Source organism: Gadus chalcogrammus, chromosome 23 (assembly GCF_026213295.1).
Source record: "Gadus chalcogrammus isolate NIFS_2021 chromosome 23, NIFS_Gcha_1.0, whole genome shotgun sequence".
Classification (NCBI taxonomy): Eukaryota; Metazoa; Chordata; class Actinopteri; order Gadiformes; family Gadidae; genus Gadus; species Gadus chalcogrammus.
Genome location: NC_079434.1, coordinates 15,823,284 through 15,835,293, shown reverse-complemented (window position 1 = coordinate 15,835,293; position 12,010 = coordinate 15,823,284). Strand labels below are relative to the sequence as shown.

At 45.7% G+C, this 12,010-nt stretch overlaps 1 long non-coding RNA gene across 3 annotated transcripts; it reads left to right on the top strand.

Annotated features, from left to right (window-relative positions):
- The first annotated feature begins 2,982 nt into the window (after positions 1 to 2,982).
- On the top strand, positions 2,983 to 11,561 carry LOC130377589 (uncharacterized). 3 transcript variants are annotated; one of them, XR_008894273.1, is made up of 10 exons: positions 2,983 to 3,070; positions 3,469 to 8,164; positions 8,372 to 8,473; positions 8,800 to 8,905; positions 9,059 to 9,150; positions 9,247 to 9,325; positions 9,432 to 9,512; positions 9,665 to 9,760; positions 9,972 to 10,727; positions 10,871 to 11,561. It is a non-coding gene; the product is annotated as an uncharacterized LOC130377589 (long non-coding RNA). The 3 variants fall into 3 exon arrangements; XR_008894275.1 differs by lacking the exon at positions 2,983 to 3,070 and having other exon boundaries at positions 6,662 to 8,164; positions 9,399 to 9,512; positions 10,871 to 11,532; XR_008894274.1 differs by lacking the exon at positions 2,983 to 3,070 and having other exon boundaries at positions 6,662 to 8,164; positions 8,800 to 8,927; positions 10,871 to 11,532.
- The last annotated feature ends 449 nt before the right edge of the window (positions 11,562 to 12,010 follow it).

The window sequence follows — 12,010 nt, the reverse complement described above, 5'->3', positions numbered from 1 at the left end:
ATCCCTTTCAGATGCATTCTGCTGTGATCAGCTACTGAATGCGACCTATGACGGCTTTGCATTGCTTGTGTAATTGCTACAAAGTAGGTCAGTGAAGTGACCTAATTTAGCAGCGTTTCAGAGAGCTTTATCGGCTGGAGAGTCTTCAAAGGGACTCTGAAGGCAGAAGCAGCCGAGCGCTGAGCGTCCGTCAGTCCGGCCGTGGGTCAGACATGCTGATGCAGTGACGGCCGGCAGATTCCCATCACTCCCATCACTCCCATTATTAATGGTCCATCCTTCATCCTAACGTCTTCTCCATGCAAATTCACCAGCAAACCAAATACACTTGTACTAATGAGGCTGCACTGGAAACGTGTTGAGATATATAATATATTTATATTATATAAACTTGTTTATATAATATATACATTATATATTATGTATATAGTGTGTCTTAAGCTCGTTGCTCACATGGAGAGGAACACAGCGATGACGCACTGAAACACAAAAAAGAGAACTCCAGGAACCAAGCCCACCGTCAACACAGCTCATCATCAGGGCTATGGATATTTAAAATGATTTAGTTCTTTATTATCCACCATCATTTGTAACTAAATCAATCTAAACATCCAGCAGATGTTATATAATCCAATCCAATATAAATCCAATCCATTTATCTGCATTACAGTGACGACTGCAGTGACAGCAGTGGTGTAGCCTGGGTTCTGTGCACTGACCTCACCGTTCAGTGAGCCGACACCCTGACCGATACTGCTGGCCTGTCTCAGCGCTAGCGAAGCCCCAGACACGCGGGGAGCCGCCGTAATTGGGAAAACAACCGAGGAAGGACCATCATTCACATCCTGGTCTCTGCCCCGTCCCCAGAGAAAGGTCACGTCGTCTCAGAGAGTTATCTACCAGTCTGCCTCGCTGAAGCCGCCATGAGGTCGGGGTTAGTGGTGTCAACAGAGCAGTGGAAGATGAACCGGACTCACAGTCAGTGATTTACGTCGCTGCTTTCCGCAAACATCCATCCAACCTGGCAACCATCGACTACTAATGGTGGCCAGAGCAAAAGTAAAGTCTTATGTAGGGAGAGTTACTGGGACTCAATACATCCAGAGACTCTCCATCACCATGTGACCCGCTCTGAATGGGGAGGGTCTGAACAGAGCAGGGTTGGATGATCCACTCAGAGGCAGCGGGTCACTCTGTGGTCATCAATCACCAAAGTCCACATATAGATCCACCAGGGTTTCCCCCAGCACTGTCTTGTTAAGGCGGCCGCCTTAACAAGACTAGGGCCCCGCCTTGACTACCAATGTATTAAAAAAAAAAAAAAAAAAAAAAGTTGGAAAAAAAAAAAAAAAAAAAAAAAAAAAGCGAGATTTTTCTGCCATGAATAGGGTAAGCCCATCATCTTCTCACTATCTTAGTTCAAAATTTAAAATATTAAATATACAACATTGACTTCATTCACTCTATGTGTAGATAAAGACAGACCTGCGAAACTGCAGGGCAAGAGTCTTACAGCCTGCATGAAGATCAGCATCAATGGCCCACCAGTGTCTAAGTTCAATTACAGCAGGGCGCTAGAACTGTTCTTTGCACAGCCACGCAGAATTGCATGCACTGATGCCTCTTGTCAGCTGTGCCGCAAATAAGATCCAAAAAAGGAACTGTAAATAGTTGAATTTGCATACAAAAGTTAAGTGTATTGTCCATTATTTGTATTTAATTTGCACTTTTCTTTAATTTTATTTTGTAGTGTCTGCATGTTTGCACAACATTTGTACCTACTGTTGTTTATTTATATGGAAATAAACAGTCGTTTATTTCATTCATGCGTACTGGCATCTTTGAGCAAAATACCCCCAAAATTTTTCGCCGCGGCGCTTTGCGCCGCGCCAACAACACCACCGACTGCTTACCACCTTGACTGAGACATTTACTGGGGGAAACACTGGATCCACCATACCTATACATCCACAATACCTATCCACACTACTCATAGGTAATACCTGTCCCCTACCCGTAGATAATACCTGTCCCCTACCCGTAGGTAATGCCTATCCCCTACCCGTAGGCAATACGACCTTAAGGAAGTCCTGGTTCCTGTGTGTGTGTGTGTGTGTGTGTGTGTGTGTGTGTGTGTGTGTGTGTGTGTGTGTGTGTGTGTGCGTGCGTGCGTGCGTGCGTGCGTGCGTGCGTGCGTGCGTGCGTGCGTGCGTGCGTGCGTGCGTGCGTGCGTGCGTGCGTGCGTGCGTGCGTGCGTGCGTGCGTGCGTGCGTGCGTGCGTGCGTGCGTGCGTGCGTGCGTGCGTGCGTGCGTGCGTGCGTGCGTGCGTGCGTGCGTGCGTGCGTGCGTGCGTGCGTGCGTGCGTGCGTGCGTGCGTGCGTGCGTGCGTGCGTGCGTGCGTGCGTGCGTGCGTGCGGGGGGGGGTATCTATATAGTTTGTATCTAAATTAAGTTAATCTTTGGTGTGTGTCTATTTAGTGTGTTTATCTTTATGATGTGTATCTATATGGTGTGTATATATGGTGTGTGTGTATCTATATGGTGTATATCTATGGTGTGTGTGCATATGGTTTGTATCTATATGTTGTATGCGTGTGTGTGTGTGTGTGTGTGTGTGTGTGTGTGTGTGTGTGTGTGTGTGTGTGTGTGTGTGTGTGTGTGTGTGTGTGTGTGTGTGTGTGTGTGTGTGTTAACGTGTGTGGCGGTAGGTGATGACTCCAGTTTAACCAGTAAATGAGTCTCTCCGGTCTCTTTGATGAAAGCTTCCTTCTCACTCCTCAAAGGGCCGTTCAGGATGCTGCCAAGTTACTGTTGCAATGGAGACGGTATCTCGCAGAGCGCTCAGAGAGCAGATGTTCTCGTGTGGTAACATCGCCCTCTGCTGTCCACATCCGCTCACTACACACACAGGGACGAACCTGCGTTCAATTTGACTAATTAGCTCACCTGCCGCAGCTCGCCTGCCAAGTGTTTTGTGCGTTCCCAGAAACCAACCGTGTGTACTGTTTTGTTGAGGTGTGTTGGTTAAAGACTTTTCGAAGTAAAGAGGAGCATCTCATCTGAACCTGATGTGAGTAGAATTGGTTGGTAAAGCACAACTGTGTTGACTTGTATGTTGAATATAAATCACTGATAATGTGTGAAGGAAATCTCATTAGAAATTTAAATAATGATTCTACCTGAAAGTATCATTTTAGAGACTATACATTCAAACTTGTTAGAGTAAGAGGTAAATCATTGACTTATGACGTAAACTCTTGACTTATGACAGTCAAATAATTAGTATAACTTGTATTAAAAAGCAGGATTAGTTAACTATCTTAATCATTATTTGAAAGCTGGATGATCCCAAAAGCCCTGAATTTATATCGTCATTCATTTATCTGATTTAATGGAGATGGTAGATGTTGAACTGTGGGACAGTGCCCAAGTCTGGGGACCATGAGTAAACTGTTCCTTCCTTCAAAGGTCTATCATGGATATTTCACTGCAGTTCTGTGAGTATCCCAACTTAACCATGAAGATGAACTGCAAACTGTAAGTCATTAGTTTCTCATTACTCTTGGGCTCATTTATGTATTTTGCTTCCTGGTGAGTTAACCCATTAGGCTACCTGCAGGTTGATCTGTGTAGGACATGGTTTCTCAACGGGGGCGTTAGCACAACCTAGGGGGGCGCTGGGAACGTGATTCAATTTTTTTCTTCTGGGTGAAAAATATGCTACCTGAAATAAATAGCCTATTTTCATTTATTGGTTTCTAACCCCTCAACCGTCTCGGCTACTTTTTACTGTCTATGCGCAGTGGAACAGTGATAATACAGCGCGGTTCGGTCCTGCACACGCCCGGACTCCCGTTACATCAGCTATCGTCATGATCTCTATAGTAACGCTGATAAACATGAACCAAGTTTGCGGGTTAACAGTTCAATAACCAACACAATCAAACATGGCCGATAGCAAGAAAAAAAAAATCAAAATTTGTTTCAAAGTCCGTTTTCCTCCTTCCTCTTGTTCAGTTCCAGCTGCTCTGAGCGTAGTCTCCACGAAAAGGCCGTTGCATTTCAAATACAAAATATATAGGCCTTATTAGGCCTCTGCGTGCGGGCCACAGTGTACTGTCTATTTAGGGCCAGATAACACTGCATTTTGCTCTGTGTGTGTTTTAGTGTTCCAATGGGTGAGGTAGGTTTGTTTCTGATGTTTTATAATTTGGTTGAGTCTAATTGGTATGTGCTCCGACTGGTCCTGTGTCTGAGCAGAGGGGGAACCTGTCTGTGGACAGAGCCTCAGGACCAGCTGAGTGAGGGGACTCCTGTTCATCTCTTGGCTTTGCAGGGCTTTGTGGTGGAAGGAGTGGGGGTCACTTTGTTTTAGATGTAGCCAATATTTAATTGATCGTTTTTTGGATTTCTAATAGAAGTGGATACTGTCTAATTCAGCTCTGCAGGCGTTTTTAGTGGTTGTCCTGTGTACCTGCAGAATGCTTTTACAAAATGCAGTGTTTGCAATTTCAATTGAATGCTTTTCCCATTGGTCAAAATGTTGGTTTGTTTGTGGGCCCCACACTTCGCTACCATAGAGCAGGATGGGTTCAATAATCGCTTGAAGTAGTTTCAGCCGAATTGGAATCTGAACGTAAATTTGTCTTTTGATTGCATAAAAAGCCCTGCGTGCTTTCTCTCTCAGTTCATTGACTGCTGGATTGAAACTTCCAGTGGGACTTATTTTCAGGCCTAAATAATTATATTCTAAATAGTTTACTGTTTTATGTGTTCCTATTGTGAAGTGCAATGTGTTCCCCAGACATCTGGGTCTTTTCTGGAATATCATGGATTTTCTCTCTCTCTCGTTCTCGTTCTCTCTCTCTCTCTGCATGTCATTAATAGTTTGGTTTATGTTGGTTTTAATGGTTTCAGGTTCTAAGTTATTGTTGTAAGCTGGAGTAATGGGTTGTGTTCTGATGTCTTCTTTCCAGCTACTCTCCTGAGCTCTGCATCTTCATCACATGATTGTTGCTTTACTGATGAGGTCGTGGTCTGAGTGAGTGGAGGTGCATACTGGGATACAGAGCTGTCTCAAGTCTACAGGTCTGTAGACACGCCCCCTCAGGGGAAACCGAGTGTTTGAGAAACCGTTGTGACGTCAGTTACATGAACTAGAATGTTCTTTAAGACGGAGACAGGGATTCAGTAGGAGAAACGCCAGGGGGAGAAGAGGGGGCTCCTCATCTCAACGACTAAAACACAACTTCAGTCTGACACAGAACCATGGAACACATTAAACAGTCCCCTCCAGGCATCGTGACTCCTCAGGAACATTTTCATTTCTTATTTGGGGCCATCCCCAGATGGATCCTGCTCCTCAAGAGCCAACCCCTTCCACTGGGTGGTCTTCTGAACAGATGACCTCCTTCCTGTCCTCAGGCTGACTAAAGCTGCACCGTTTGCATCTGTGAAGGCCCCTCATTCAGGAAACTACTGGACTACAAACGCATGACTTCAGAGACGTTGAATCAGGACACATTTTGGAGACGGCAAGCATAATCCATCATCAATGTGGGACGCCACTGAAGAATAATTTACGTCTCTGGAGACATTGGTTGTTTTTTTCTGGGTGCCCTGGCAAGAGAGCTAGGGGTGGATGATGGAATGTTATTTGGCATGAGGTTACCCTGGTTACCCTGCATGATTGTTTTGACTTTCATGGCTCAGTGGTGTGTGTTGGTTTGACATGAGATGGATGATTTTTGAGCATCGCTAGGTGCTGTGTGGGTGTGTGTCTCCCACTCACACCTGGCATGGGGTTCTACGTGTGTGTCCTGGGTTCTATGAGTGTGTGTCCAGCTTGCTTTGACAGTGATAATGTTCATACGGGGGTCTGTGTGATTGGCTTGGGATATTGGAATAGTCAAATAAATCATTCCTGATGGACGGCCACACGTTTACTTGAGGCCTCCAGTAGACGTGAAGAGCCCGGAGCAACGATATCCAACACACTGTGCAGGAAGGAGAGTATCCAGATCAAGTGTAAAAGGGTGCAAGCAGCGTGTTCAGATCAGTGACTTCAAAATAGGACTACACCAATCAGGATCAATGGAGGAAGGACACCTAAAGGCATTCCACAAGGAGAGTCTGATGTTGGAAAGGGACCTCAATGGATATTCAAGATGACCTTCGGACCTGTAATGAGACGGCTCTTCCTACCTGGCTGAATTGATGGAGAGCCCTGTGGATCTTGTCTTGCTCTCAGTTGCACGTCTTCTCAGGCTGAACTGTATTTGTTTCGGACTGGACAAGCTGACGATTGGTTCCCTTAAATCAGAACCAATCTGGGGACTCCAACTAGTGCGCTCTTCGAGCTGAAGTTGTTCTCTTCAGCTGAGGAGTTAAGGAAACCTTCACTGGGGCTTCAAGGTGTAAAGAGGAGACCGTTTCAAAGTGTTCCATGGTACTCTGAAGGCCGTTGTTGTGTTCCACTGGCTGGGAGGAAGAACCCTCACATCTTCCTCTTGGCCTTCCTCCTCTGAGAATCCTGGCGCCATCTTGAAGGATATTCCAGCGCATGTAACTTATGTCGCGACAGATTCTCAAACACTTGGTTTCTCCTGAGGGACTTGTCTATAGAACTGAAGACTTCAGACAGCACTGTATCCCAGCATGCATCTCTGCTCACTCAGACCACACCCTCATGAGTAGGATGCAACACTCTAGCGATGGAGATGTAGAGTTTTATAACTAACGAGGGAGCAGACAAAGGTAATTAGAACACAATGGCATGTCGAGTCTGTAAATCTTTCAACCATGAAGCAGGTTGGATAGTTCAGGAATTGGGCTTTATTTTATTATGGGCAGTCCTTTCGCTCAAATGCCCACTTCTCGCTGGACCTATACATGTGTTGGCTAGCTTGCATGATTTGCTGTTGGTGATGAGTCGGTCAGGGTGACGTTGCAGGGCTATGGTTGGCTCTCTGGGAGCTCAACGTTTAGATTTGCTCTGTATGGTTTGTACCCTGAATAATCTAGATAATTGTAAAATGTAGACACGGTTTTGATTTGAATGATTCCATTGTTTTTAGGCAAGGAATTGTTGTTGTTGGATGTACCTGGTAGTTTGGTTCTTCGTGCGGTTTTGATTGATATAACGTGTATACACTAGGTGCATAATAATGTAAAGGTACAATGAATTGTAGTTATGACCAACAGCAACAAACGGATCTCCTCAAGGTAAGTCTGTTGGCTGTGTTTTAATGAAGACCATCGCTGGACTTCAGGATCTTCTTCCGTTCAGCTCAAGGTGAGGCGCTGGTTCTGTTTTTTCTTTGGTTGGTTCCGGCCGGAATGTTCGGATTCCAGTCGGACGGTTTGTGCTTCCCGCCGTGGAAGATTTTGAGTGCGGTCACTTGATTTAGTCCCAATGATTAGCATAATACGTTGTAGTCTTGACAACCATTAGAAGCCACCTGGCAGTTAGTTGGACGGGAATCTGGCTGAACGTTCTGGATTGTATTTGCGTAACCTTGAGCCGTTGCCAACGAAACTATAGTTTCCATTGGGAATTGTGGCCCCTTATTTTAAACAACTTAAGTTTGATATTAAATACATACTGACACGTACATCGTACAATATGTTGATAATTTCCGATGGTTGCGCCGTACTTTTAATCACGTTGACGGGACTCTCGCTGCGTACCGAACAGCGTTCTACTTGCGGGCCCATTTCTGACCATCGGTGAAGGCTGAAAATCATTTCAAGGTGGAAGACAATTTGACATTTCTTCAACAGAACCCATCAACTGAATATGGCTGAGTAAATTTGATTGAATTTCAATAATGCTTAGTGTTCTTTGTTACTTCAGCTTTTGTACATTCTAAATATCTGCTGCATTAATTGCCACAGAAGTTAAACCCTACCAAATGGAATGACGTTAAACAACGACTTTGGTGCAGAGTTACCAACTGGATAATATCAAAGCTAAAATAATGGCCGTCCTTCCCACATGTTACAGTAGAAGATGCTCTAGAACTGTACAAGGTTAAAAATGTAACATGTAGTTTGTCCCAAGGTGTCCACCTCCTCACCCAGAGCAAGACCTCCACCTCCTCACCCAGAGCCAGACCTCCACCTCCTGTCACAAGTCCTCCAGAACATGTCGGTGCTCTTGTGTGTGAGTAGAGAAATGAATGGCCTGAACCACTTCTTTAAACTTGTGGACTGCTGTCTTCATTACCAAAATGGAATGCTCATGTCTGGTCTCAAGTCTTTTCCAGCCTTGAGTTATAAAATAATAGTTAAATTAATTTTGCAACTAGGTTTCGGATGAGTCAATTAAGTTTATTGTTGGGCAAATGCTGATATAAATCTGCTGCTGTAGCTGAAAGGTGAGGCCGAGAGGCTGGGGAGCGGAGGCTTGTGGTGCCAGGATGGACCGGAGACTGAGGCTGGAGACCAGGGGCCTGCAGCACCGGACCAGAGGGTAACCATCACCAACCTCATCTGAAACACTAAAATCCTCAGTAGTTTAGGTCTGGTTTTGATCATCTTATGACTTTACATCTGTTCCAAGCTGTGATTCATACCAGATTTATGTAGGAGTCATATGAGCCATTATTGTTACTAGTGCTGCTATGACCGTAGTGGATGAATTGCTGAACGCGACAATCTGCAGACGTTGTCTAATTTAAGTGTTTAAATATGTTTTAAATTCGTCTTCCATTTTACAAGTCAACCTCAGATGCAGGAGGTGGGGTGTGTTGCGTCTCCAGGTGATTTACTTCTGTGGCCAACTGTGTTTGTAACCAGACCAGGAATCCATGGCTGTAGCAGCTGATGGAGGAGCCGTGCTGAAGGCCCTGCCTGGTGGAGGAGCTGACGGAGGCCCTGCCTGGTGGAGGATGTCTGTCGTGGGGTAGATGGAGCCTGACTCTGATGTGATATCACACTCACTGCCACTTCTCGTAGAATACTGCTACCACAAACCACCGGCGTTTGTACCATATATACCAGACAACTACATCTGTTTTACCACACATTAAAGCAAGACTTCTGCTGTTTGTTCCAGACCAGGACTCTGTCTGAGGAGAGCTGATGGAGAGCTGATGGAGGAGCTGAGACGCTGGAGGACGACTAGGAATCAACCAACAAGGATTCCTCGTAAGTTTGTATTTACTTACATGGTTGACTTAAAGGGCAAAATACAGCTGTTACTTTGACATGCGTTAACAAACTACCGCTGTGTTTTCTTACTAGAACGTGTTTCTGGAGCGGAGGCGAGCTGGTAGGGGAGCCCTGAATCTGGAGGATGACCATCACTCTACCAACAAGGATTGTAAGTTTGTATTAACCAAACAAACTGGAAATAAAGGGCTTAAAAATAAGACAAACTACGTGTTTGTTACCAGACGTTGGGACCAGACTTGTGCTGTTTGTTCTAGACCAGGAGAGCTGATGGAGGAGCCAAGACTCTGGAGGACTCCATCACTCCATCAACAAGGATCCTCTTAAGTTTGCATAAAGTAAGCAGAGTGGACTTGTTGTAATGCAGGATTAGTTTGTCCAGTAGAAGTTAAGGCGTACTACTGTGGTTGGTTACCAGACAAACTACAGCTGCTACTTTGTCACGCGCCATTAGAGCCCAACTACTCCTGTGTTTGTGACCTTACATTAGAGAAAAACTACTACTGTCTGGAGGGCTGACGGAGAAGCCGTACATCTGGAAGGCAAATCCTGAGGACGACCAGGACTCTACCATAAAGGATTCCTCGTAAGTTTGCATTATCTGGACCTAGTGGACTAGGTTGGGGGTTCAACTCTCAAACCAATGGTGCCGGGTTCAAGTCTTCAGAATACAGTGATACGTCCTTGAGCAAGGCGCCCTAAAGCCTGCCTGCTCCTTAATGACGTCTCTTTGGTTCAGATAATGTTGCATCTGTTAAATATTGAACCTAATCCATGTCCTCGTTTGGTCCGGGCAGACACACCTGAGCTGAACCTCACCTGATCCTGTTTGGTCGGGGGCAGACACACCTGAGCTGAACCCCTCCTGATCCGGACATCCTGCTGGTCCCGTCTCCTCAGTTCATCTGAGCCTCGTCCTCCAGAAGACCTGCTGAGCTCAGCGGTCTGAGGCTGAGGGATCAATGACCTCCAGTGGGAGTGATCTTCTTGACCCCACATGTACCCGTGTGCTTCCACACGCCTTTCCCTGACGTCTGTCACTAACCTCACTACTTCACTACTCTCTACTCCTTCCCCTTCTTCTTCCTTCTCCGTGGTTCGAACCTTTACTCTGAAGGAGTGTCTCCTTGAACCTTTACACTGAAGGAGCGTCTTCCTGCCCTCAGAGGGTTCAGCGTTAGGGTTGAGAGTCAGGGTTTAGAGTCAGGGACAGAGCTGGTCAGGAAGGGCTGGTTTTACACAAACCTCTTCACTTGCTTTCTGAATGGTGGTGACATTTTGAAAAGATTCATTTGGGAAAATGTTTTCCTCTGCTTTCCTTCACAAAAATATGTATTCAACTTCTGTGTTTGTAACCAGACCCGGAATCCATGGCTGAAGGAGCTGATGGTGGAGCCATGCTGAAGGAGCTGGTGGAGGAGCCGTACTGGAGGCCCTGCCTGGAGGAGGAGCCGTACTGGAGGCCCTGCCTGGAGGAGGAGCCGTGCTGGAGGCCCTGCCTGGTGGAGGAGCCGTGCTGGAGGCCCTGCCTGGTGGAGGATGTCTGTCGTGAGGTAGATGGAGCCTGACTCTGAAGTGACCATAACACTCACTGCCACTTCTCGTAGAATACTGCTACCACCGGCGTTTGTACCATATATACCGACTACATCTGTTTTACCACATATTGAAGCAAGACTTCTGCTGTTTGTTCCAGACCAGGACTCTGTCTGAGGAGAGCTGATGGAGAGCTGATTGGTCGGGGGCAGACTCACCTGAGCTGAACCTCACCTGATCCTGTTTGGTCGGGGGCAGACTCACCTGAGCTGAACCCCTCCTGATCCGGACATCCTGCTGGTCCCGTCTCCTCAGTTTATTTGAGCCTCTTCCTCCAGAAGACCTGCTGAGCTCAGCGGTCTGAGGCTGATGTATCAATGACCTCCAGTGGGAGTGATCTTCTTGACCCCACATGTAGCCGTGTGCTTCCACACGCCTTTCCCTCACGTCTGTCACTAACCTCACTACTTCACTACTCTCTACTCCTTCCCCTTCTTCTTCCTTCTCCGTGGTTCGAACCTTTACTCTGAAGGAGGGCCTTCTTGAACGTTTACACTGAAGGAGCGTCTTCCTGCCCTCAGAGGGTTCAGCGTTAGGGTTGAGAGTCAGGGTTTAGAGTCAGGGAAAGAGCTGGATAGGGAGGACTGGTTTTACACAAACCTCATCACTTGCTTTCTGAATGGTGACATTTTGAAAAGAATCATCTGGGAAAAATGTTTTACTCTGCTTTCCTTTACAAAAATATGTATTGAACTTCTGTCAAGTGTTTTTGTTTATATATTAAAATCCCACATTGACTTCTGCATATTTGGTGCTGTTCATTTAACTGTCCTTTAACTTGGTTAATGTCAAGCTAAACTCTTGCAATACATGTAATATACATGATGAATGTTATTCAGCAATGTTCACATAATCCATTTTGTAAAAATACGAAACCTCCATATTACTACTAAATTCAAGCCTAGTCATGTATTTAACAATGTACATACTGCCCCGCAGGCCATTCTCTGCTACTACAACACGTTCAATCCACCAACCCTTCTCACATCAATGTACTATAGCTACGTTGCTTCAAACGGAAAATGTAGTTTGGTGTGAGACTGTCCAGCAGAGGGAGCTGTCATACACCTTAATTAAATATACAGGAATGTGTGTATTTACATTTTAAAATGTGAATGTGCTGGTCTAGTTTGTCTGCAAATAACTCTGCCTCCAGCAACGGGATTGGTCGAAACATGAAGTGAAAGAAATAAAAGCCTACTTCACCGGATCTGAGGTCACCTGCTGTCAGATTTTGGAT